The following is a 26,328-nucleotide window of genomic DNA, read 5'->3' as shown; positions in this document are numbered from 1 at the left end:
CAAACACCTCCACCGGCAGGCAGCAGGACCCGGCGAGCGGGGTCAAATGTGAATCAAACGCGGGGGGGAGGGAGTAGAGAGGGGGGGGGGGGCTCTGCTGTGCTACGAAGAAAAACAAAACTTACAGCTGATTCACCCACTTTTTCTTTTAGGTCTTGTATAAAAAAAATAACACATTTTATTCATACTGTTTTTTTATATATTTTTTATTTTAAGACTGTGAATTCCTATACCCCCCCCCCCCCCCCCCCAAAAAAAAAAAAAAAAAGGTAAGACACCTCAGTGCTCAGTTTCGGAAACAGATGCTTCCTATGTACCTCTGTATGCTTGTACAGCTGTTTCGAGCTAACTAGGTTTTTAGAGGCTCTAATTTAAGTTAATTTTGCCTATCTGGTCAACCTTAGCCCTCCTTCGGAATTCGGTGGGTAGCCTAGCAGAAAAAACTCCAGGTGAAAAGGCTGCACGCCGTGGCAGTCGGTTGGTTTCCACTGGTAATGAATAAATAACGGGACAAAAGCAGCGTCGCGTCTGTCGCACATATCACAGCTGCTGTATCAGGTAACCCAGGCGTCCACAAATTACACAAACTTGATTTGGCTTTTCAGCAGAATTACACACTTATTAGTGTGAACGCACTTATTGTAATTTGTTATGGAGCTTTGTGCAGGTGAATCAGCTGCACACCACAGCACTGAATGAACCCACGTGGACATATTTGGCCTTATTTTGACATTCACTGTAAGCCTTCTTCAAAAATTCGTTTTCCCTGGCGTTACACCTGACTTTTCACCCCTTCTGTCCTGACACGTGTGCTGCATGTAATACAGAGATTTCCATTTCCCTTCTATATTTTCTGTCAATTGTTTTCCTCCTCTCATGCCTCAGCAGCAGACGAGAGGAGAAAGCTATCTGACAGCAGCAACCAACTCTATCATCTCCACTAGAGGGAGGGCTATCTCACAACAAGGCCACCAAGGAGCTGCATCTGAGGTACCCTTATTTATTTATTTATTTCTCCCAGGTTGATAGTGTAATTCATAAACTGAATGAATGACAGTCAGGACAGTGCCAGCAACTGGGAGCACAATGGAGACTCGAGTGCATTTGCCTCTGAGTACAAAAACCTATCCATTACAAACGTGTAATTATTGTCCCTAATAGATTAATTCATGCTGAAAGATAGAAATGGGTTCCAGGCTATTGATGTAATCATTTCACTGAGGAAATTAAGTGACATTAAAAGAATGATATTGTCACCGTGAAAGTATCATTGATTCTTTTCGAATGCAATTAACTGTATTTGAAAATGAGACCTGCACATTGAGCTGTGCAAGGAGCACTGAGGATCACTTCATTTGTGAGAGATATAAAGACCAAATTATCCCATCAAAGAGAAAATCTATAAATGTAATGGCACTGCGCTTCAGCACTAAGGAATGACAACAGCGGTCCTGTTCAGTTCCCAGTGTGTTAACTAGAGGTGAACGGCTCACAGATAGATTATCCACACTGTGCAGTAAAGGGAAATATCAGGCAACGGGTCACATGCAACTTAATATTATTATTTTTGTCCGACTAACATAAACAGTCGCTGGCTAACAGTTGGAGCTTCATCTTGTATCACAGGACGGTGGTTTTGTTAGATGAAACAACCATGAAAAATATAGTGAAAATTGCTATTTTAAATATCATGCGGGGAAAATAATTGGAGGATTAATCAGGAATGAAAAGCTGCAGCCAGAGTTCAAACGGACCCTGAAACCAGCGCTGGTGGTCTGTGCAGTGCTTTCTCTTGTATCCTCGCTCGCCTGTTTCTTTGATGGCTAAATGACCAGAGCACTGGAGTTGATCCACGGCACGGCTCGAGCTCAAACACTTTTTATATTTGAAAGAATGAAAGCTCACACGCATCTTTCCTCATTCCCGTTTTTGATGCCACAGGTTTGGAGTCAATGTCACCACTTATGACCTCATTCCCAGAAAAGTTTGAACTGTGAATAAAATGCAGAACAGAATAATATACAGACCTTACAGTTGATTGTAAGGTCTGTATACTACACTTGTAGTTTTTTAAAATAAAATATGGGTTTTTTTTTATCAGCAATCCATTTTAAAATAAATAAAAAATTGAGAGAGGGGCACGTCTGGCCCTGTGTTACCCTGTTGTAACACCTATTTTGAATGTACACTGTAAGCACTGACATGTACCAAATGCTTTCAATGGCTGACACGTCTCCACTGAATGCCACTGAATGCAGAAGAGAACCGTGCTGCTGTAATACATAACATTGAGATTATGGTTAGACATTATTTTGCTGAAATCAGCAAGAAAAAGATGCCGTCGGGATGGCAGCTGATAGCTCAGATTTAATGGTGCCCTCTCATATGTGCAACTTAGTCATGCAGTGTACACTTTGTTTGTTTTTTTTGGCTTTCATCAGACCACAAAGCTCTCCGCTACACCTCAGGCCCATCTGAAATGAGCCTGGTAGCATTTTAACTTGCATTTGTGTATGCAGTGATGGATTGGTTTTTGGAAGTGTTCCATTCAGTGATTTCCACTAAAGAGAGCACAGCCGCTGTGTATTCGTTTTGATTTCTTCTTCGGATTTCTTTAGATTCTGCGAATCTTTTATGATATTATGTGCAGAAGATAATGTAATCCTCAGAAATGTTAATCTTAAATTGTTGAACTATTTGACCACACAGTATTTCACAGTATTGTCCTATCTTTACTTCTGAAAGACTCAGAATTGCAAATCCGTGGGTTTTGTTTTTATTTATGTTTTACACAGTTGATCAGCTTTTCTTTTTCTTTTTTCCTTTTTTTTGAGGGGGGGGGGGGGGGGGCAGTTATGCATACAGTTGGCTTTCAGTGTATGATTTTTGTTACACCAGTTTTGCGTGTGTTGTTTTCGTTGTGGAGGGAGTTTTGATGAATTCCAACAAAAGCATGTTTGTGCAGCGGTTGCTGGTCCACACAGCTCGCTAACTCAATTACACTGTTGGTAATCCAGTGAGAAGACAGAGAGGCAGACAGCAGAGAGAGAGAAAAACATGAACCGTATCAGACACAAGCACTGATATGATGTCCAAGCATCAGAGGAATCACGCATCAATCTCCAGTCCCGGTCAAAAATGCTGCATAATCAAGTCCAAACATTTTTCTTTGCGAGATTCAAACCAAATCAGGGGGGTCCTGAGCCGCTCTCCCTCCACCTGCTGTCAGCCACCCTCCATCCTACCCTTCCCTAAATTTCATTTAGAAGACATCTTTCTCCCTTTCCCCCCTCGCTCTCATGCTCTACACATTGCTGCCTCTCCTCTCTCTTTGAATTCAGTGTGCTGTAGCCCTTAGACTTACTTGCTTAACAAATATGGACAGGGGACCTAAGTGGTTTTAGAAATCTTCGAATGGACTTTGGAGTGCCTGTGCTGTGTTGGGTGGCAACAGTTTCTCTCTCTCTGCCTCATCCATATGTGTGTGAGTGTGTGCAATTGTTTATCTGTCTGTGTGTTTATGTTTTTTCTGCGTGTGTGTGTGTGTGTATGCATGTATATAGCTTCCCCAAGCTCTCACTGACTCCCAGGCTGGGAGATGGTAGCGCTGGGTGGAGCGGCAGTCTGGAAATGAGATAAGGATGTCTGATTCATAGGATCTGACAGGAAATCTATATTCTGCAATGTTTATAATCCAGCCATTACTACACAGCCGAATGAAAGAACAATAATCCAATCATTTACTCCATATTTACCTGAGGCAGATTCTCGGCTTTAAAGGCAAAGTGCATCACGCGGTGGCGGAGGCTGTAAAACGACTGATATGGGTGATGTTGCGAGGAGAGCGTTTCTAGCTCGCAGAGAAGGACACTGAGGTAGGCGAGGATGGACCGTCCCCCGGGGAGATGTATGTCTACAGGAGACACGATGGCTCACCTGTGTGCACTCTGCAGGGTTAAAGGTCACCCATTACTCATCATTAAGACTCCATTGATTTATGAGTAAGTTACAGAAACGGGAGTAAGTACAGTTTATGAAACATGAGGTGAAGGGTTATAGAAATTTCCATAAATAAGACTGTGGAAAAACACAAGCGCTCGCTGGAAAACATCCTTCCACTATTCCAAAAGTTTGAAAGGGGAAGTATAATTTGGCTCCCTGACGGTGATCCTGTGGCAGGAAGGAGCCGGTATGGGTGAGAGAGGAATTTTCTGGTGGGGGTTTACTTATCATAGAGTCTTTCATGGACAGTATGAGCTGCTCTTCATTGTGTACGAGGGGGGAGGTTTATCTTATTTGGAAAAGTGAAGGGGGCCTGCCCTTATCTGTCAATAAACAGTAATTAGATTTTGTGGCCGATAGCGTCGATTGGTTTCTAATCTAGCTGTCGCCCTAGACGTGTGTAATTAAAATCCTGATTGATAAAGGGGCAGAAGCCCGCCCACGCCACCACTTTACCAGGCCCTACCCCCGACCCCTTCAAAACACAAACAAGAGAGATTTGAAAAAAAGGCCTGCGGAGAAAACTGCACTTCATATTGATCAGCTCTATCTGCCTTCCTATCAATGCCCTTTTCACACAATGGAGGAGCTAGTACAAAGGTTTCCCCCACGTAAAACTTAACAGCTAAGCTTCCTTCAGCAGACGTTATCGTCATACAATAATAAAAACAAAAACAACCGTCGAATTTGCTTAAAATTTGGCCACTTGTGATCATGCGTTTGTGCACAGATGCACACAAAAAAATGAGAAATTAATCAGGGAAATCAGGGAAAAGCTTCCTGTGACTGTAATGCAATCAAGGAAAAACACCCCTTAGGCAGTAGAGACATGAAAAGGGAGCAGTGCATTTTATCTATTTAGCAAATGGGACTGTGAACAGAATAAGAACCAGACAAACAGACAGGCGTGCACACAGGTGAATGTCAAATGTACGTCGTGCATTAGACAAATAAGGTAGTACCTTTAAGCCAGAGGACTCCCACAGAGCGGCTGGGGTAAAAGATGTTCAAAAACACTGCCTCCAGATTTCACGGTCATCGGGGTCCACGCAGACGAACGAGCTAGGAAGAAAGACTACGTGCTGTTGAAATTCTAGAAAAAAGGGGGACAGCGAGGGAAGTGAAACAGTGAGAGAGAGACAGCAGGACAAGACAGAGAAAACGCATCAGCCAAAGAGGCATCCGGCCATAAAAGCTGGCATGTTTACCTGCACCAGCTAGTAAATATCTCATCCTGACCCAAACCTTAGAATGGTACCATGACAGCACGAGAGGAAGCTAATCTGTCTCACAGAGTCAGATTTTAACCTGCTTGTCTGCAGGATTTTTTTAAGCTCTATAAACTGCGAGAGACCGCACATTGCAGGCCTGTGACCTTCCCTGTCTTGACACTGGTCATCTGCTGATACGTGTGAGGGCTGACCCACAGCAGTGAATGATAGCTGCATACTCTGCTTCACCCCCCTCTGTGATTCAGGGACACACTGGCAAATCCACATGCATCCAAACATACATACTACAGTGGAAAGACTAAACCACTTCCTCTCACTCAACAACACACCAGTGCTTCTTCCATATTAAGTACACGTAAATTAGGAGTATGCGAGTCGGTGTGTTTTGAGGCGGTGGGCACTGGTCCGGTGCTTAATTTGATTCTTAATGGAAGGTAAAATTTCCAAAGGAAAACTTTCATTGGGCACAAAATGACCTTCCTCAGTTTTCACTTTCTTACGCTGGGAGAGAGATTGAGATTGATAAATGCTGGCAGTGCAGTGCCAGCCCATGCATGGTGTAGCTCATTTAACTGATTTGTGCAATTTCCTCACTAAACAGTGATTAATAATTGGCTACCTTAACAAAAGAAAAATAGACCACAGAATAAATATTGCTGAGCACGTTTTGATGAAATTCTTAACAGCATTTCAGAAAAATCGCTCGTCTTATAAACACGCCCTTGAAATCGGCACTGAATAGACTCATACTCTAACAGTGAGTGCATCAGACAAGAAAAAAAAAACTTTGGCCATGACTCGTTAGACATTTGTAAGATGCAGTATAATTATCTCATATACATTTCTGCAGTTTAACATGTGACATCATCATCTGCAGAGGCTGATCTGATTTGTGTGTTATTCACTCCATCACATTACAACCTAATAAGGGGTATGGTTCAGTTTAAAGGCATTCATTTGCCCTGGTCCAGGTGTCCCCTGAACGGTGAGATATAGGCTATGCACCTACCAAGCAAATGTTTTGTTGCTTGGTATCAGTCAGAGGTGTCACGTGTATAAATCACGCCACAATAGAAAAGCATTACAAAGTTAGCATAATGTAACAGGGTCCTTAGCCCACCACAGTTTCTATATCAAGGGCACATTTGTTACATTTATTTGGGGCTTAAAATAAACATATTTTTTTATGAATGAGTTTTTATTTAAACTGAACGTAAGCCTAAAGTGAGGCTGCTTTAATGGATTATGAGCTGTTATTTTCCTGCTATTGAATTCAAGCATAAACATAGGTATAGATTTATAAAACGCACATGGATCCGTGGTGATATCTTTATCACAGTGCCTTTAGTAATTTAACTAAACTCTTACCCTTGACAAAGTTAGAAGTAAAGCTCCTGGATATAGAAAACCTTGTGGTCTCATGTGGATAATATGTGATTGGAGATCAGATTCTCCTTTTGATTCTTCTTAAGATTGTCCTCTCTCCTGATAATAAGTCCAACTCTCCCTGTGGTGCCACAACAGTAGAGTGACCTTGTTACCAGGGTGCAGTGTGTCACAGTAGGGGAGCCCCAGAGGGAGAGGACGAGGTGAACAGATCATCTCCCTGCACGCTTGGTACCGGTGCCCTACCCTTAGTGCTCTCACCACAGGCCCAGCACCAGAGAGGCCAGTGTGGAGAAAGGAGCAGCTCCAAGCTCTAGAGAACATGACTCCAATTAAGCTGTAGAAGCCTCGCTCATGCTCCACTGCCTCTGCAGCCCAATTGTCCTAGGTGTGGAGACATAGTCAACCCAAGGAAATGAACTCTGTCAGCACAGTTGAGATAGGCACATTATGCTTTTCAAATAAATTTCATTGAATAAGCACTCGTGAGATTCATCTACTAAGTGTAGAATGAAACAGAGTATAAATGCATGATTGTTGCACAGCTCATAAATGCTCCGAGCATGTTTTCTTTTTCTGAGCAGCCCGGAGGAAAAAAAATGCTGCGAGTTAAACACACAGTAATAGATGAGAGCGATTGAGAGGCCTCGTTTTCCCCTATGATTAAAAATGTATGTTGCCACATGCAGCCTTTGGTGTGGAACTCTCCTGGAAAAGGAGCTGGTTAATATTCAGGCCCATGTCTGGCTAATGTCTTAAAGTGATAAATAGGAGGGGGTTGCTGCCGTTTGATTGTTCTTCACAGGCAGTCTGGGAGCAGCAGCACAGGGGGATTTAAGGTGGAGGAATCCTCTCAAAGCTCCTCATTCATTCACTCTCAGACGCCCCATCATTAATTGGGCCTGTCGACATGACTCCTCTGTACCGAGGGCCACTGGCAGCTACTATGGTGGATGAGCTTTTTAAGACAGTTCAAAAGAGTCCTTGCCTCATGAAAGGCATTCAAATTACATGAAATTGCATTCATGTCAAGCCTTGCAGGCATATTCATACAGTACACTGGCATAATGTCTTGTTTCATGCACTTCATATCAGTGTGACTATATAATCGTTCTCTTGGGAAAAAATTGCACAATGAAGACTGTGGTTTACTAACTATAATGTATACATTTTCAAATGACGACATGCATATGTATAGTAAAAGCAGCAATGTAGTATCAATGGAAGGACAACTCACTTGCCTGTAATGTAAATATGGCAATTGTTTCAATTTATATTAGTTGCGTATTGAGCATAAAAGCAACTGATATTACTGAAGGAAAAAACATTTCCATTATAAATACGTTCAAAAATACAATGTCCTTCATTAAAACATAAACATGGACAGGGTGTGATTCGCATTATCAGTGCAAAGAAAGATTTCTGTTGTGTCTTGATCCATATATGTATTTATCCCAAGATAAGTAACTCTGTCACAATTTTGAGCTTAAATACATATTAGACGAAATAATAATGGGTAGCTGGACTGGTATGTAACAGCTATCCCTTTGGCACAGTTTCCACTTTCACTGCTATGTCCCTGCTCTGTGTAAGTATAGCTATGCAGGACAAGGTGAGTCCAGCCTTCAAAACTTTATGATTTCTACTGATATGGAGTTGGAAGGTGATAGCAGAAGGTGGCCAGATTTGGTTCACAATGTCAACCATGTGATACTTCAGTATTTATAACCATTAGAGGCGGTATATGTGTCATAAAGTAACCGTGGGTTCTTTTTCTGGGTGGCCATTGGCCTACTTCGCTTCCATCCTTGACATCCTTGATAAACCCTACTTCATGGGGACAGGTTAGATTGGCTGGCTTTAAGGAAAGCTGAGCTACTTCAAATTGGATTTGACATATATTTGGGGTTTAAAGGTAGTTTACGCGTGCACAATTAAGCCCTAGATGTAACACTTAAAGTGTGAAATGTAACTCAGTGGTTTGGTCACTGGTTTTGTGGCTCTCAAAGTAAACCTGTTAAAAGTTGAGCACATACTGGGCTGGGATTGAACGCCCCATACTGTATTTGCCTCCAAAGAGACCTCACACAGAGCTCTAAACTGAGGCCACTGGTGATTCCCGCTGCTTCTTTGTAGCCTACGTGCTAATGGTCCACGTCTTCCGTTGTCATTTTTAGGCGTTTCTTTACACTGGAGCTATTTGCAATCTCACTCTTTCTCACTCACTGGCTTTTTTTTTTTTTTTTTTTTACATATTTCACTATCTTTTCCTGTTGTGCATATTTGGTATCTTCCCACTCCTTTCTCCCCTCCTCTTCTTCCCTGTCGTGGAAGTGGTTTCTGTTATGGCAGTGGGAAGGCTACCCGCAGCGGGAGAGATCCTAATTAACAGGCTATCCATTTGTGTGGAGCGGAGGGCTCCTGCTTTCTGAGCACTTGTTTTATGGTGGCGCTAGGGAGCCGTGTCCAGGGATTTGGAGGGGGATAATTGCCTTTGCCGCAGGCTGCAGTAATCTGGTCGGCTAATTCATTATTTTAATAAGTTAGCTTCTCCTCGGGGGTGTGCTAGCTGCGCTGCGCCTCAAACCTTGGTGGTGCACCTCGTTATTGTGGCGCTCTTTTACACCGCCGCCCGCACGGGGTTAATAACTGTTATTAGCCTCTCTCCTCAGCCTGCAATTTCTCGTTTAACTGGGGCGATTCAAACGAAACCTTTGCAAGCGTCTAATAATCAACCTCGCTGGAACCAGGGGTAATCCCTATGAAGGGGTCCATATAGTGGAGAGGGGTAATGGATGCAATCGCCTGAGTGCCTTTGCCTCCGCTCCTTTCATTATGGGTCCTGATGTTGTTTTTGTTGTTGATGCTGCTGTTGTTTTTACTCAGTTCCCCCAAAATCATTTGAGGGAAGAAATATTTGCCTTGAGCAAGGGAAATGGATCAGATTTATACATACAAATAAGATGATCATTAGGTTTGCGTAACTAATGGCTTCATTTAGCCCATAATCTTCCATCTCCCTAATAGGCTGTGCAGTCAGTAGGATGTATCTGCGTGGAGGCAGGCAGGTTTAATGGCTGCAGAGAATTCAGACATTTTGTGCATCGGCTGATTAAAAACCAGTCATTTCAACAGGAAGGAAATAAAGAGAGGGTTTCATAAAAGTATTTGAAAAATCCAATATTGTAGATGGTGACGGCTAGATTTTTGAAGGAGCCTGCTGTTAAAATCCCGTTATGAACGCAGAGCAAAGTGGTTAAGGGGTTTCGAATGTACCTATTATATACATTATTTCACTTTGTGATGAAAAGAGATATCCTAATTCACTTTTGAAAGAAAATACAATGTAGACAAGGCAATCCTATTATGTGTCCCTAGACATCCCTGCTTTGCATCTTCCAATGACAAATTCTATCACTGCAGCTGAAGAAGGCAAAACACAACCAGCAAACTGTCCTTATCAAAGGAGCGCGAAAGCTTTTGCTTGGATAAGGACACTTACACTTGAGACTTAAATGTCATTGCGATTAGCAGTCTTATGCGTATTTATTTTGACAGGCATACCAGAACACAACACAAACGCGTGCCTTCTCAGCTAATTGTATCTTTGTAACAATCCATCATGTAGTTGTTATCTTCTGTGCACTGCAGGACAGCGCAGGCCTCAGTCCGCATGCTCGGTGTGGCTTATCCTCTAGATTGGCTTGTTTAGCTGTCATCATGCTGTGACCTGCCAGCTACTGTGAAATGAGCTCCTGGATATTAAAGAGTCTATCTCTTCATCTATACTTAACCACAGGAGACTGACACATTCAATGACCCCGGGCCTTGTAAAGGAGAAGGACAATAACATCTTGGATGGAAAATGTTGAAATATTCCGCGGTCAGTCATATGACTGCAAGAAAAGCCTTTTCCACTAATATGCTTTCCCATCAAGCGAACAACAAGCTATTAAATCACCTGAAGAATTGCACAATGTTTATCCAAGAGTGTGACAGTCTCTAAATGGCTCATGTGATCATTTAGCACTTTTATCTCCATCTAAAAGTTAAACCTGTTCTTAGACCTGGCCCCTTCTGCACACGGGAGTGGCGGTTGTGGTCCATAAAGTATGCACATGATAGTAAATGGCCTGGTTCACTATTAACTATTATCCACTTAATGTCCTTCCTAGCTTGCCACGTGTGGAGCTTTGGCTGAGCACTGGCCTCTGGGGCTGCCTGCGGCTCGTTCAGGGCCATGGCTTTTCAAAGCCCGCACTACCATCTGCTAGTCCAGTGTCCCTGCTCTCCTTCTCGGGCTGACGTGGCTACAGCTGGGACAGCAAAGCCCTGTGACTGTCCCACACCCAGGTGTTACCACAGCTTCATGCATATGGATACAGAGTTTGTTGTAGATCTCTGTTAGCATATGTAGGGGGCTAACACACAAACAGTAAATCTATTTCTATATGGATACGGTTGCTACATGATTAGAGTTTGCTCTTAGGGGGGAGTTTGTGTATTGATGTTTTTTCCTCTCGTACATTTTTCTCATGTGACTCTGTACTGTGTGAGGCAGTATTGATCCATGATATTAGCTGATGTTTATTGAAGAACTGCTGGAGTGGCATAGCTCAGCCCAGCAGTGCTGCCCACCTTAAAGCCGCTCAGCTTAGCATGACTGGCTCCTAATGAGTGGTCCCTCCTCTCATCACCCAATCCCGAGTCCCTCCGTCCCGCATTCATCAATTCTCATTAGGGAAAATCATCATGTGGAATACCAACTTTTGGCCAATATTCATCACTGTCAGCCCTCATCCATAGCGGCGCAATGACAGAGGAGTGCCTAAGTAGCACTGACTTGGCTGTTTTATTCCCTAATCTCAGCCTCTGCGCTTGTGGAGCCCAAGTGACTCTGCAGTGCTCACTGCCTGACAGCAATTACTTTATGCAAAAAGAGTGGAGAAGTTCAGTGAATGGCGTGAGCAAGAATAAGCCTCTTCTGAACTCTGCTGGCCTGATGCAGCATTCCAATAGGATCCATCTCGCTTCCCTTGGACACTAGAGGATTGCGAGAAGGGACGGAGGACAGCATTACTGCACTCTGTGGCAGGGACCTTGTTGTAGTATTGCCATCTAGATGTTGCACATACAATTCTGCCATATTTGGTTCCATGATTACATTAATTCTTGTGCATTACCCTCATACTGAATTGTTAGCCCTTGAAAAGTAAGTAATAAGTAATAAGCATTGCTTGCAAATGGTTCCATGTAAAGGAAAGGCTGAATATTTTATCCTGTTTTGGTTCCCTGCCTAGGCTCAGATGAGATTTATACCACTCGGCTAGGTGTGTGTAAGAAATGACACTATCGCCAGCAGCCAGATAGCTTAGCCTAACACAAAAACTGAGTACAGATAGCTAGCTTGGCTCTGTCCAAAAGTATTGAAGTTTATTTAACCACACCCCTCAAGCTCATTAATTAGAAACGATGTAAAAGGTTGCAACAAACTAATTCAATCTTTATTTCTAAAAAAAACCCACCCCTGCCTATTCCTTTAAATCGCACCTGAATTATTTCCCCACCCACTGGGTCCATCTAGTCTTTAGGAGCTTATCTACGTCACAGACAGATTGCCTTCGCCAGCAGAGTGTTCTCCCTCCTGTAAAAATAGCTTGTGTATGTCATTCTCATAACAGCAGCAGGATCAATACATTCATTCCCATTTTAGCGGCTCTGCCCCTTTGCTCACCCATGCCTGCGAATAGGACAGCTTGCAAAAATCCAGCCGCCATGTCAGCTAATCACATCCCTATTGCTTCAGTCATTCGTGCCCCATCGTTGGCCAACCCCGACTGCCTGCCTGCCCAGCACAGCTAGAGACTCTACCCAGAGGTCAGTGGGCTGGCCAGCTTGTCTCAGTCCAAACTTCCCTCCTGCCAGGTGGATCAGAGGGAGGCTAGCAGTTTGCCTCTCTGCCGAGAAAATGAGATCACACCATCGCAACAGGGGAGCTGCCTTTGGAAGACCTTCATAGCAGGCTACAAGATTTGCATCAGCCAAGGGAATATTATAATAAATCAATCACTGTGATAAATTCTTTAAATGCCAGGCACTCAGGTATCAGCTGGCACACAATCATTGTCATTTAACAGTAGGCACAGAGATAAATAAGTCTTCTCTGTTTTATAAATGTAAGCTAGCTGTATTTGCAACTGAAAACTTATAACATACAATATAATGAAATGAAATTATATGAGCTTGGCAGATGTGTGGAATTATTAAAATCACCAAAATTAAAAATTACTGTGTTCAGGTTGCAGTCTCATCTGGAGGCGTGGGTTCGAATCCCACTTCTGGCAGTGCTTATATATGTATAAACAGTGTTTGGGGTTCATTCTCAAACATTATTTCTTATGACCAATGCATCAATAGCTACAAGGGCACTCAGAGTCCATCCTGCCTGTCCAACACCCTTACATGGATTGTTAGGGGGGGAAAAGTGACACACAGATGCAGATTGTACTGAGGAACCTTGGAGGGTAGCATATGATGGCCAGAGGCAGTGTCTCTGTGGTTGAGACATCAGTCACTTCCCTCAGGGCTGCCGGTGAAAACATAAATAAACAGCGTTCCTACCGTGCAGGTGGACATTCAAGAATTATTTTTTTTGTATAAAATGTTTGCAATAGTAATCAGCCTATACAGTGGGTGAGGAGAATTACCCTTACAACTGACAGGAAAGTTAAAATGATGCAAGTAATGAGAGAACAACAAACAAGAGTCCTCGTAGCATTGGTCTGATGCCATAGAAGCATTTAAACACAAGATTTAATATAATTTTAACAAAAAATGAACACATTTCATGTTCTTTGGTCATTTCTGCTTTTAATTTGTTTCCTCTTTACTTCCTGTTTGTCTCAGTCTTCCCATGATTGTCCTGATTGGCTTCACCTGTGTCTTGTTATCAGCCCTCTGTGTATAAATAGTCCTGTCGTCCCCTTTGTGTTTTTCACGTTGTGCTTCCTTTGTCTGTTATCTAGCTGCAGCCGGCTAATCTTTTGTTGTTTCAGTCTGCCTCCTACCTGCTGCATTGGGATCTTAGCCCCAAGACTCTGGATTTGTTGACAGTGACTAATGCAAAAGGACAGCAGTTTCATTAGAATATGTTACTTTGAAAAGCAAATGACGCTGGAAATTAAAGGAACAGTTCACCATACTAGGAAGTTCGTTGCCTTTGTTCCACAGTCATCACACAACTGATGATACTTATGCAGTGCATTTCTGCACGTACTAGTTCACTTTTTCTTTCCACACAGACTAAACAGAATTGATCCACAGAGTTTGGACTGCAAGCAGGCTAAATCAGATAGCTTTGGTAACAAAATTCTTGTCTCTTGCTCATAGATTAGACATGTTCATATACATATTGAGAAGCTGGCGTTTCCATCGGGAGATGCTCTGTTCAGTGAATCAGCCCACAAAGAAGACCTGGTTGGACCCCTTTTACCGCCAGAATTGCCTCATGTGTAGATATTTGTGTTAACAAGCAGTTGAACAGGGGTATCTAATGAAGTGCTCAGTGTGCACAGTATGTAGAATATATATGTAAAGATTATACATAGTTTTTTTATAATCTCATGCTATTCAGAGAAACTAGTGCACATGTGTAGGGGTACCTGCTGTATATACAGACACATATACACACCTGACTCAAGTCCTCCATCTGTCAGCGATATATAGAGCACCTGAACTTTTTCAGGGCGTGATAGATGGATGGCAGAGTATTCCTAAGGGACTGGTGATTAAACAGGAAGTATGGAGAGTCACTGAGCAGATCAGGAGCTGGCTGACCCTTCCTTCTCAGCCACTGACTGATCTGCTGCTACAGAGACAAGAAGAGAGGAGGGGAAAGCATGAAAGGGAGCCATAGATTATCAATAAAGTCAATACGGCATTGTGTTACATCTGCCCTCTGACCTAAGCAGGGTTCCTAGCTCTGATATCCTTATCGTGATATCGGCATTCAAGGATCTAACCGGAGCTTTTGTGCATTCGTCGTGGCATGCGTTTTGTGTTATAAATTGAAATATACACACAGATTAGTTTTTATAACGCATTTCGCGCCTCGTCTCATTTGGATGAAATTCTCGTATTAGCGTGCAGATTGTTCACAAAATGATCTTGCATTCACTTTATCAAAGCATTATCTCGTCATACCTAATTCAAATTCTAATCACAGTCACTGAAAGCCTTGTTTCAACATATACCATATCACCACTGCTTCTATACAGTAATGCTGCAGAGCTGAAATCTTTCTTCTTAGACCTGCTACTTTAATTCATTGGTAGCATTCCATGTTTAATTTTTAGTCTTGACTGCCCACAGGGACTTTAACCCTTTCTGCTATCTCATTTTAATCGGATGCTTTTTTGTTAAATGTTTAACTTAAATTGGGAGCCTCATAAATATTCCAAATCACTCGTCCTGTGTTTGATGAGGAAATGAGCCCCGTACCCGCCGTGATTCCCCAGGCAGGCAGGGAGGGAGGTGAAAACCACCCCCACCCTCCACCCTCCTACAACTTAACTCTCGGAACTAGACCTGTGCGGTGCTCTGACAGCCTACATTAGCAAGCAGCAAATTGTTTTAACAATGTGAGGGCCGCCTTTGTGTCGAGATAATGATGATATCTCTTTTCTGTGGCGCTACATGCTACTGAGGTAATCATAAAGGTCTCTACTGGCATCGCTGCCTGAGAGCACCTTTTATGGTCTAAAGGGACAACAGCTTGTGCTGCATACGAATCTCACCGCTTTATTACAGACTTCACATGGAGTGCGACGATCCCAGGTGTGGTTTTCATATCAGTTGAAGTGGATTACACAAAGAAATTACAATAATATTTATATTATTTTCAAAGACCAACGCTGGTGACAGAGCTCAGACAGTATAGTTAACATTGTAACTCCCCAGCAAAGGTCAAGTAGCTCTGACCTTTGAGTTAGTCAGATAGGCCAGCGTCTGTTTCAGAGTTACTCTTTTTCTGTCTGTCTTTCCTTCCCATGGCTCTGTGGTCATTAATCTTCCACACAGGTGCTAAGGACTCCTGACCCTCTGCTCCACTTCCTCTATTAGCACCATGACAGCTCCACTGTAAGGTTCATATACCCAACCATATTTCCATCCCTCTTCTCCCACACTGCTTCAACTGGTCTGGGAACTAAAACCCACTGTGTGCCCTTCCCTCCTCGAAAGTTCAATTACACTTGTTTAAGTGGAGCTTTATCATATTCAGAAGAGTGTTTTTAGACATCGCAGGCTCACACTGCAGTCTCAGGTTTTAGAATCTAGCAGTCGGATTGATACGAGGAACTGAACGTGGCACATGGAGAAAAAACAGAAAACAATGCAAACATACTGTGTCTGCCTAAATGTAAGTTATAAAGTTCTGTGTACTCAGACCTCACACAAAGTTTATTGATTCAACAACAGGCATTCAGAACTCATAGTAAGTGCCTACATCCTTACTAAAAACAACCTGTAAGTCTACAGGATCAAATAGTGGAGAAAATACTGGTGGAGGCCAAACATATGTAGGAGTTACCAGTGCAATAGTGTAAAACCTTGTTACACGTTTATGTGTTGACAGTACACATTTGTAAGAATCATAGTTTCCAAGTTATGAAGCCTTTTGTTCATTTTTACCTAATAAACCGTTAAGTTGACCTTGAAGACCTTGGTGGATGTCAAGCAAATTTTAATGGATTGTTGACATGACTCCATTCTACACTCCTACAAAGTTTTATCAGAATTCATTCAAAAAAATTTGAGCTATCATGTTTGCCAGTAGACACACTCACATGCACACAAACACTATTAGTATTTGAATTTGCTCTGCACTGGTGAGCACAGAGATTGACTGTTAATGTTTAAGCTCAGATCTTCAATGTAGCATTGTTGTGATTTTTCTTTCAGTTATATTTGAGGGTTTTCTGTAAGGTTTTAGCTAACAATAGGTCATCGAGACTGAGATATTTGAAACAATTCACCACTCCCAGCCACTGTTCATTGATTTAAACTGTGTTCCTGTTGCTGTCCAGTCTGTGAGGTGCAAGGATTGCAACTGTGACATGAGGCATGAGATGCGTCCCACCACATGTTTATATGTGTGACCGAGAGGTGAATGGGGTTACAAATCTTAACAAGCAGATCATTGCGAAACTCGAAAAGTTGATCAAGTACAATTTTGTTAAAGGTTTTCTCATTAATATTTAATTGTGCATCGGGTTGTATAAACGGCCAATTGCCAAATAAATCGACTAAATTGACACTTCTAAATTTGTATTCTTGACATTTTCTTTCCACTAGCCTTGAAAACGAGTCCTTGAAATAAAGTTTTGGCCTTCAGTGTCTTACCTTAAATTCCTAAAACATAAATTAAAAAACTAGGCGTTTGATGGTCACATTTACCTAGTGTCTGTAAATCCATCTTCTTAACAATTTATCCAGCTTGTGTCAATGAAGTGGGCGGAGCCTATCTCAGCTGAGTAGCAACAGGTGTGGTGCACTCTGGACATGTTGCAAGTCCATCGGGGAAATAACACAGAGAGATAAACACTCACATCAACACCTATGGCTAATTTAGAACCTCTAATTAACCTAACCTGTAAACGCCACACAGACAGGCCCCAGCCAACCAGGAGATTCAAACCCAGAACCTTCATCACCACTGATAACCATTTTGACGCCACCCTTCACTGATTCACATTTTAAGCCAATTTTAAGTGGGTAACTTTTATTAAAACAAATAATTTTGGCATCATGGTTTTGACAATGTGTTTGCATACTTTTTGAAGTAAAGCAATAGTGTAAAATGCAACACTGTAAAATGCAGAGTAATTGCACTTTCCATCACTGAGTGCATCCCTCCCAATCAAACAGCTTTGTCAGCGTCAAGGGCAATCAAATACAAACCCAAGTAACATTTTACTTATAGCTCTGATGCACAGCATGCTGCACTACAGTGGTGCAATGAGAATGTAATAAGACAGTAACAATATTTGTTAATTTGAGAATAATAAGTTAACTTTTTTCCCCCAGAAGTGTTTAGATACCTCCTGCCCTGCACAGAGGCATCTACAGCATATACATATATATAAAACAGCTGGACTGGCACACATTCTCACATCACACGCAGACATCACCCTGCATCAACACATGCAGGAAGTCGTTTAACATATGCAGCATCTCTGTGCATCCTCTCTCAAGCTGCCATACGCCCAGGCCCAAGGCTAAGGAAAACACAAATGTCAGTCAGGATGGGGAAAGGTTACAAGAAAGGCAAGAGCTCAGTGCTGTTAATTTGCTCCCTGGGGTTCAAGGAGTGGGTCGGGTAACTCAGGAGATATATCCAAAATACCAACTCCTCCGGCAGTCTGCAGTCATCTATCATAAAGAACTTTGACCAAGAGCTTCATGACACAGTGAGGCAGCGGAGGAAAATCAAATTACTTAAAACTTTTTTTTGTGATTGAAAAAATGATATAGTTTTGATTTCAGTGGATTTATTTGATTGATTGATTTATTTTTCTTTTTGCAAGAGTCTCACACACACACAAACACACACTAATGCTTGAGACATTTTGGTGTAAATATATAAGAATCTTTTTTTAAAAATTGTATATCCTCAATGCTCCTCACTCCAGCCCATCCTCATGTTTACCATAGTTTACTATTCTTAACTTATTTCACTGCATCCTTTCATTATTCTTCAGTCTAATGCCATAAACTGCTTAAATATCCAGGCAACATGCCACAAAGTCATATGAATACTTCTCAAGCCAATGGCGAGTGCCCTTTTGGGGTTGGATATGGTACGAACATGGCGCGCAAGGTGTGTGGATATTCCTGGTGGTCCCATCCAGACGGTGTGTCTGACTTTCAACACGCCTCTCCTCCACATCTCACCGAGGTCACCCCGGTGGTATCGCAAGCGCAGCAGTCACATTGTGCTTCGGTGCAGACAGATTGCTTATAATAACCATTAGAGACCTTCCATTTTTCCCTGTCAGCAATTTGCAGGATAATTTTGGCACCCTTTAAGGATTCAGCTCCCCTAATAAGAGGATAAAAATAAACAAGCTAGTTGTTGAAGTACTATATTGGGATGGCGTAATCCCATTTACAAGTCTGTACGCACTCTGGCCAATAAAATCAAACTCCAGCAACATGGTTATATGTGGCAATTTTCACCATTTCTAAAACAAGAAATGACTGAGAGCCAGGCTTTTAGACTGCCAGGATTTACTAAATGGATGAAACGTCACTTTTCAAATTTCATTACTAAAGACCTACAGCGAAAAAATGCCTAGTCAATTCATGTACCATAAGAAAAATTAGGTACGTTTATTTTTGGTGCGGTTATTGGCCACTTTTTGCAGCAGATTACATTATGAGTCTATTTTAATTTACTATATAGCTGTTTAAAAACAAGTTTCAAATTCTGCAGAAGTGCAGCATATTGATTCCTGCAGTGAGCTGGAGGAGGGCGGGAGCTTTACTGTCAGCTGTATCCATCCATTGCGCCTTAGCTGATTTTGACCCAGCCTGACAACCATATCATATTTCTGTAGTGTCTGCTGGTACAATTCATCTGTTCTGTTCTTCTGATATTCATTTAAAGGTTTTTGCTGCAAAAAAAAGTAGACACTCAAAGACATTACACAGAGCGGAGAGATTAGGTAAATTAATCAAGTCATGAAAGTTTGAGAAGAGAATGGTACAGAAGAGGTGATGTATGAAAACAGAATGCAGAGTATTGCGGGGTGAGATAGGAAAGAGTCGAGTGAATTAATCAACAGAGGCTGAAGGACAGAGGTTGAAGGAGTAAACTAATGTCAGTTCTGCCTTGAGTGAGATGGACATTTAAAAAACATAGCCAGAGATCAATACACGCAAGGCTATCTCTGCTGATAAGATCTATCCATTACAGTCTTCTAAGTTGAACACGTTTAATTCTGCTTGCTTTGTGATTAGAATAACTCATCGCACAGCCAAGCATATCCTTAAAAATGCTGCAGAAAGGGAAAAAGCTGCCTTCTTTACCAGTGTGAATTACACAGTGTTACCAACACAATGTATGACCCACTGTAAGTGTTAATATATGCGAAGAGAGTACGTACAACGGTGACTGAAAAGCGGGTTCATCCCGGGGCACGGAGACTGGCGAAAGCGTGGCATTAATTCCAGACCTCTTTTTATCCTGTTTTTCTATACTCACTTTATGTATCTAATATTTCTAATTTACCACCGTCCAGGAAAAGTGACACAAGAAGCCATAAATTCCCTTCTAATTCCAAATAATTCCGATTACATGGACGAGTAGTTTTCAATCAGAAAGATAATCTGGATGATAGATGGCGGGATAATTGGCTGTCTCTGCCACGTAAATATTGTGTCGTTCTATTAATCTTGCCGAATGAAGTGTCAAGCTGTCACTCATTCGTCAAACTGAATTAGGAAATATAACGAATAAATAAATGCACGCGGGTGGAAGTGGAAATGTGCGCTTCTGTGTGCGTGTGAATGAGGGAACGAGGGATGAGATGAGAGCAGGCAGCTGCAGAGGTCCCGAGTCACAGGAGGAGGTATGGATGGAAGAGCGTGGTGGGAGATGAGTGTGGTGATATTCATGTGCTTTTAGCGTGTGTACTTTTAAAAAGTCAGTGAAAGGCAGAGAGCGAGAGGAGGCGGTAAAACACAGAAATATTATATGTGTGCTGAGAGAGTCGAGGAAGGACAGTACTCTTCTAGTCCTGCCTCCCTTCAGCAAGTATAAAAATCATCTGGAGGATTACACATCTTAAAGCCTTGCTGTGTAACAATACTCTGTGCTTAATCTTGCCAAAGGCATTTTTATCAGGACGTATACCCTCAGAATTACATTGTCTTTTCCGTCCGAGAGTCTGTATCTGTCACTTGTCAAAAAACAGATCCAGTAGCTGAATGTTTTTGGTGAAAAGCTGTAGAGGATAGCTGCAAATAAACTGGTGAGGATACGACAGATATTTATTTGATATTTAAAAGCTGATGTATGAGAGAGCAAGTCAACTGGGAGTTTGGTGTACAGTGTATAATTAATGTGTAAAAGAGCATATTTTCCCCATCATCCGAGAGGTGATAAATATCTTATCTACTCTTTAACCTGTAGGACAGGAAGATAAAAAAAAAATCAAGCAGTGACATCCTCTTAATTAAATTTATAAAGATCATAATTAATGACCTGCAGGCTGCAGGAGACCCCATTTCAGACTGGAGTCAGAAAGGACCTCAGCTGTAAGAATAAAAATGAAGTTTTCATTGAATTCGGAATTAAATCTCAAATATCAGTAATTTCACAGAAAAGGTCAGCTCTAATGGAGTTCCTCCCTGCTTTTTAATATCGCACATCTCTCGTCTACCTGGCGTGACGTGGGCCGGCTAATTGTGGCCAGTTAATTAATGAAACCATCAGGTGTTTGCAAAGGCAAACAAAGAGCCGAGCTCCCCTAAATCATCGGTGCCCTTCGACACGGTTATTATCTGGCGGCGGGTGAACCCCAGCCTTGACGCATGACAGATTAGATCTTCTCGGAGGATGGGCCGTCCATTTATCTGCCTGATAAACTCAGAGCCTCTCTCCATTTTCAATCATCAGAAAGGAAATGAGATTAACAATCTAATGATGCCGGCGCTCCACACACTCGCTCACACATGCACGCACACACAGGTAAAACAGCGCTCATAAGAGAATGTCCATTGATTGTAGTTTGATGACGAGTACTGGACGAGGCTTTTTCGTTAATTTGTGATCAAATTATTTAGGATAAATCACAAAGCAGAGAGGGTTTTTTTTTAAATTATTATTAAATTAAATTATTAAATGATTTATTTTATTGGATGCAGGAATCCCATTCTGTCCGCTCTGCTGTGTCCCTGTTAAATCACACAGTGCGGCGTGGGTCTGTTTCACGGAGGTCCTGGCCAGTCATTTCACAGCTTCCATTCCTCAGACCTAAATTTACAGCGCAGGTCTTGTGTATCCCACTATACTCCCCCTTGTGGGTCAGCCCCTCCCCTGCCGTCCCTGACATGCATAGCAGGCAACCTGGCCCTCGTAAAGCTGACATCTTCACTAAACTATGCTAACAAGGCCGTGGTGATTTGTATATGCACAGCTTGGTGGTATGTGGAATTGGGGGCTGGGGTGGCTCGGAAGATCGTAGGGGAGGGAGAATCTACTCATGTGGCAGGGGCAGCGAACTGCAGGACCCTCGCAGTAAAGGTTCTAGCTTCCACAGCCGACATATATGCATAAACAAAAACACATATCTGAGGGTTCACGTGGTGTAAGGTGACAGAAAAGGCAACCCTGGAGTCCAGTGAGCATTTCAGCGCCCTCATTCCTCCCTGCACTGGGATTTATAGACTTCAGGCTGAATGGCTGGTGCAGGTGCAGAGCAGAGACAACTGCTCTGCTCTGCTGATGCAATATATTACTGAGCAACAAACATCAGCCGGGGTGTCAACACAAACAACTCGTATTATTTAGGGCTGTGTCTTTTAAAGGCGATGAGCTCGAATGGCTAGAGTGGTGCAGAGAGGTTGGGGGGATATGAATGTTGTTCACATTAATTTACGGGAACCGAGCAGTTGATGAACTGAATGGATTTGTTTCATCCTCCTCATATTGAGTAAGATTAACATTGTTACACTATATCCATAAACATACTGTAAAAAAGGGAAGTTTATAGCTCTGGAAAGTGAATTGCATACAGGTGCCTGCATTAGGTGTTTTTTCATGCTTTGTGTCTATTAATACCTGTAGTTGTGGGCTGGGGGACAGCGACCTGTCCACTGGTCGCCTGCTGGTGATTGAAGGCTCTCTGTGGTCTTTTACAGCCTGACAGGTGAGGCTTATTTGAGGGCAGCAGCAGTCCAGTCGTGACCCGTCCACTGCTAATTTGAGAGACCCACAGTTAAAATTCTATTACACTTCATTAAAGCACACTGCTTTTTTATCTGTGTAGGAATGACATTCAGGAAGTGCTTGGGTAATAAGATCACTCTGATCCTCATCTTTGAAGTGGATGCTTAATTTGTGGCAAATCTCTGTGGAGCAAAGAGTTTGAGGGAATTGATGAATACAACAAGAATTTTCCTGATATATTTGCATCAGAGTCAGTGAGTTGCATTTTGGTTCATTTTCAAAATTTTAATTAATATTGAGAAAATCAAAAAACTGCTACTTCTCTGTACGCATCTCCATGATAGTTGTAGATTGGCCGATAAATGCTCTGTCAGACACTGGCCCTGAACACTGTCTTCTAAGACACTTTGTCACGAACCACATCACATCCAGACGGCCAAAACATGTGGCAGCAGCTCAATGCATTCAGGCGTGGAGACATGGTCAAGACGACCCGCTGAAGCTCAAACTGAGTATCAGAATGGGGAAAAGAGGTGGTTTGAGCAACGCTGCACATAGCGTGGCAGACTGGCTTGTCTGAATATTTAATCTACTAATATCGTCCCACCAGACCATCTCTACAAAGAATGGGTGAAAATGTTTTGTTGAACCCACAGACTACTTTAAGCTGATAGGAACGCAACAGCAGCTCAAACCACTGGTTATAACCGAGATAAGCAGAAGAGCATCTCTGAATACACAACAATGATAAAACATTGCAGAAATTGCTAATCTACTGGAACTATCCCACGTGACCATCTTTAGGGTTTACAGAGAATGACCTGAAAACAAGAAATTATCTAGTTCTTTGACTTAAAATGCTTTGTTGATAACAAATCGGAGGAGAATGGCCAGACTGCTTTAAGCTAATAGGAAGGCAACAGTAACTCAAATAACCACTTGTTAGGACCAAGGCATGCAGAAGAGCATCTCTGGATGACACTCCGCCTCAACTACTAGAAGAGCATAATGCTACTTACTACAGGGAGTGCAGAATTATCAGGCAAATGAGTATTTTGTCCACATCATCCTCTTCATGCATGTTGTCTTACTCCAAGCTGTATAGGCTTGAAAGCCTACTACCAATTAAGCATATTAGGTGATGTGCATCTCTGTAATGAGAAGGGGTGTGGTCTAATGACAAAATAACTGCCCATGAACTGTGAAAAGTCAAGCGTGCAGCTTGACTGCATCCTTCAAGAAAAACATGATTTCCATGCAGGACAATGCTCCATCACACGCGTCCAAGTACTCCACAGCGTGGCTGCAAGAAAGGGTATAAAAGAAGAAAAACTAATGACATGGCCTCCTTGTTCACCTGATCTGAACCCCATTGAGAACCTGTGGTCCATCATCAAATGTGAGATTTACAAGGAGGGAAAACAGTACACCTCTCTGAACAGTGTCTGGGAGGCTGTGGTTGCTGCTGCACGCAATGTTGATGGTGAACAGATCAAAACACTGACAGGATCCATGGATGGCAGGCTTTTGAGTGTCCTTGCAAAGAAAGGTGGCTATATTGGTCGCTGATTTGTTTTTGTTTTGTTTTTGAATGTCAGAAATGTATATTTGTGAATGTGGAGATGTTATATTGGTGTCACTGGTAAAAATAAATCATTGAAATGGGTATATATTTGTTTTTTGTTAAGTTGCCTAATAATTATGCACAGTAATAGTCACCTGCACACACAGATATCCCCCTAAAATAGCTCAAACTACAAACAAACTAAAAACTACTTCCAAAAACATTCAGCTTTGATATTAATGAGTTTTTTGGGTTCATTGAGAACATGGTTGTTGTTCAATAATAACATTATTCCTCAAAAATACAACTTGCCTAATAATTCTGCACTCCCTGTATTGTTGATGCTACTTATTATATTGTTAGTGCTATTGGTGGTTTTTAAACCATAAAAATAGTGACAATATTATTAAAAATCAACTGCAGATTTTGGTGAAGAAGCTACATTAAAATATAAGTGGAGTGCGCTTGACTGTCAGTTAAAAGGAAAACCATACATGACTTAAAATAATCTGTGTAACCGTGTTCTTCACAGCGCAGCCTCTCTCTCTCCCCAGGGTCAGCATGTGGTGAGTCAGTAGAAGAGAGCCAGCGAGCGCCTGATCTCCTCCGAGCGAGGCTTGTCAGCGTGGTCCTGAGTGGGCTGTGTGGAGCTTCTGTCAGAGAGTGTCACATTTCCACGGCCCACACTGTGGCTCCTCTGTCCTACTCATGGCTGCAGCTCAATGGGTCCTTTGATGGGCCAACCTGAGGCCTTTCATCGTGCATCTCGCACGGGGGGGGTTGTGCCTCACAACACCTGGCAGGTATGCAAAACCACGTGCCCGAGACAAAACAAAAGCCACTCTGTCAAACGTTTATTGGAAATTAATTTCCTCTCCCTGATTCTTTTTTTTGTGCCTGTAAATTGAAGAACGGAAAAGAACACGATGATGTGGGGCAGCGCTCAGACATGGGGCAGTCACAAGACTGTGTAAGTACTTCATCAAGTTGATTATAAGAAACTGTGAATGTTATATTAAAGTATGATGCAACCTTCAGATCCCAATCCTGAAAAAATATACTAGTTTTTTTTCTTGTTTGTTTGATAAATGTTTTAAAAGGTTGAGTAAATTGCATTGTGCACAGGAGAACATGCAAACTTGATCTCCTGACTGAGGTGGCTCAAAAACATTCCCATCTGAGCCAAATAATACTAAAAGTGCAGTGTAAATTGGGCTGTCGCATCTGTCTTGGGTCTTATCGTACTTGGCCCTCTCCAGTTCCCATACACCTGCCCCACGCTTCCCTTTGGCTGCACCCTTCTTCTCTTTTTGCCCCTGCCCCATATACAGCAGGTCTGTCCCTGGGATCATCCTCTTCCTCCCCTTATCTGCAGTTCAAAGTCTGTTGACTGAATTATCTCCGGACGGTAAGAGAGAAAGGAAACAACTGTCGTCAGCTCTCAGTCAGCCGGGGAGAAACTCGTCCCTGACAGCCGGTTGGTTAACCGGTCTTTACTGCCTAATCCTGTGGTGGAGGCATGGGAGCAGGGAGAGACAGCACAGCGTGAGGACACATCAGCGTCTGCGCACAGACAAATGGCCTCAGTGTTTGCTTTCAGGGAGAGCGGTGTCACGAGATAGTGGATCTTCGTAGCGAGAGCGGAAGCTGAAGTCTCAGGTTTGAGTGGCCGCAGAGAGCACGCGACTGAGGTGTTGAGAGGAAAGGTGTGGTGGCCGGGCCCTGCGGGAAGACAGAGGGGAAGAAAGAACAAGTGCTGCACAGCGGGATGAGTGGAGGCTATTGAACTCAGAACACCTGTGTTCACTGATCAAAGGGATTATTGGTGTCTTGGGGCTTTGTTGCACCAGCCATATTGTTTCCATAATCACAGTTGCGGTCAGCATGAACGTTTTTCTACCATGTGATCTGGGCCTAAATACGGTACGGCCTGATAGATAAAGGTGGTTTAAAGGCGCCCAAGTCCTCCACATTCACATAGATGTCCCCTCTGGCCTCGTCGTCTGTCTTGGCTCTCTGGCACACAAGGTCATCCCCTAGCCAGTCACGACACTCCAATTAAGGCAACTGATGGACGCAGCTAATTGCTAGGATTTATAACCTCCTTTTATTATGCTTTATGAGGAAGGCAAGTGGAGAGCATTACCATTTATTGGCCCCAGGCTCTGTGCTGGATCACTGTCATCCGCTAG

At 42.6% G+C, this 26,328-nt stretch overlaps 2 long non-coding RNA genes across 2 annotated transcripts; one reads left to right on the top strand and one right to left on the bottom strand.

The window, feature by feature from the left end:
• Positions 1 to 286: 286 nt before the first annotated feature.
• LOC147307392 (uncharacterized) lies at positions 287 to 12,447 on the bottom strand. Its single transcript, XR_015126406.1, has 4 exons — positions 12,355 to 12,447; positions 4,965 to 5,095; positions 3,756 to 3,947; positions 287 to 3,624 (listed from the first exon to the last, which is right to left on the bottom strand). It is a non-coding gene; the product is annotated as an uncharacterized LOC147307392 (long non-coding RNA).
• Positions 888 to 25,105, top strand: LOC147307391 (uncharacterized). The gene is made up of 3 exons (XR_015126407.1): positions 888 to 990; positions 24,691 to 24,939; positions 25,047 to 25,105. It is a non-coding gene; the product is annotated as an uncharacterized LOC147307391 (long non-coding RNA).
• Positions 25,106 to 26,328: the final 1,223 nt, after the last annotated feature.

This window comes from Aulonocara sp. 'chitande type north' Nkhata Bay, linkage group LG19 (genome assembly GCF_057382095.1).
Source record: "Aulonocara sp. 'chitande type north' Nkhata Bay isolate Kocher_YH1m ecotype deep benthic linkage group LG19, A_spYH_male_GT1.1, whole genome shotgun sequence".
Taxonomy (NCBI): Eukaryota; Metazoa; Chordata; class Actinopteri; order Cichliformes; family Cichlidae; genus Aulonocara; species Aulonocara sp. 'chitande type north' Nkhata Bay.
Note: the sequence above shows the minus strand (reverse complement) of the source record. Positions and strands in the feature narration are given on the sequence as shown.